We start from the raw sequence: 1650 nt of genomic DNA, 5'->3' as shown, positions 1-1650 counted from the left end.
GGCAAACGTTCTCCCCTCGGGGCCCCGCCCTCCCTGGTCGCGCGCCGGCACAAGGCTCCGCCCCTCCGCAGCAGCAGCAGCAGCAGCAGCCTCGCGCCTCCTGGGCCCCACGCGCCAGCCCCCTCCCTCCCCCCTCTGCCTGTCAGCCGTCGCCATGGTGACCCCGCCGGCTACGTAACAATGGGGACGCCTTGGAGACGCCCTCCTCGGGAGGAACCTAAGGCCCCCTCCTATTAGCCACTTCGCAAAAGGCAGCCACATGTCCTCGCCACAGCAAAATGTAGGGCATTTCGAGAAAAATGGAGGACGCGACAAAAATAAAGGCCAAAGCAGGAGCCCTGGTGGCGCAGTGGTTCAATGCCTGTACTGCAGCCACTCACTCCGGAACCATAAGGGTGGGAGGTCAATATCAGCCCAGGCTTGCATCCTTCTGAGGTGGCTAAAATGCATACCCAGCTTGTTGGGGGCAATTAGCATACACTTTGTAAACCGCCTTAGGGAGTGCTCAAGTGCGCTGATAGGCGGTTTGGAAATGTACTTGCTAAAATAATGATAATAATGAATTCTGTTCCTTAGTTATGCTCCAAATAGAGGGCATTTTTGGGAGGTTGAAAAGGAGGACAGGGCCTGGAAAAGGAGGATCTCCACACGTCCTGGTTGTGTCTTCTATTAAAATTTGTACGCTGCAGTCCCAACGACACGGGGAGCCACACTTCCCCACATCCTTCGTTCTTGTTGTGTAGCTTGAAATCATTTCTGACTCACGGGCCCTGTGCAAACGGGCCATTAAGCACGTACTCAGTACATGCTAGGGTTGCCCAAGAGCGGCTGTTACGTCCTGGTGCCCTTTCAGCGGCACCGAAAGGAGCTCCAAAATGGAGATCCTTTTGCGCCACGTATTGCTGGCACAGCTTTTATACAGCCGTGCCAGCAATACTCAAGAGAAAGGGGCTGAGTGGCCCCTTTCCCCGTCTCCCCGATGCTGTCGGGGCGTCCTTGGGGCTTTCCAGCCAGTGGGGAAGTGCCACTTTCCCGAGGCCTGGAAAAACAGCGGATCTGGGCCTCCAGGGCTGCTGCTGTGGCCACTGAGGCCCCGATCTGTCGGGGAAAGGGGCGGTCTGTATCCTGCCTCAGTGACCCTAAGGAGAATGCACCATGAGGTTTTCTTGGCAAGTTTCTTCACAGGGGTTTTGCCGTTCCTTTCCTCTGAGGCTGAGAGAGTGTGACTTGCCCAAAGTCACCCAGTGGGTTTCACAGCCAAGCAGGGACTCAAACCCTGGCCTCCAGTCATAGTCTGACACTCAAGCCACATTGGCCCTTTCCACAAACCCTAACACAACACAAACGCAATCCCTGCTTTGTTTTCCATTCCACTAGGCAGAAAGTGGAAGGACATAAACCTGTTTCCAGGGCCTTAAAATGAAAGTTCAGTTCAAAGGGAATTTGGTAGGCTAAGGGAGCTTGCAGAAGGTATCTTTCATAGATAGATGTATGGAGGGGAGGACCTTTATAATTAGGCGGGAGGGAAGGTATTGCCTAAAGCCAGGTTGAGTGGGTGTCCATTTGAAATGGAGACACAGCCATGTTAGTCTGGCATATCAATATGCAAAGTCTCTCCCTTGAGACTAAAAACACTACTGTTCACATGTA

Source organism: Sceloporus occidentalis, unplaced genomic scaffold (genome assembly GCF_023333645.1).
Source record: "Sceloporus occidentalis isolate IW3139 unplaced genomic scaffold, rSceOcc1.0.p SCAF_1, whole genome shotgun sequence".
NCBI lineage: Eukaryota > Metazoa > Chordata > Lepidosauria > Squamata > Phrynosomatidae > Sceloporus > Sceloporus occidentalis.
The sequence above is the reverse complement of the archived record's forward strand: the minus strand, read 5'-3'. Positions refer to the sequence as shown.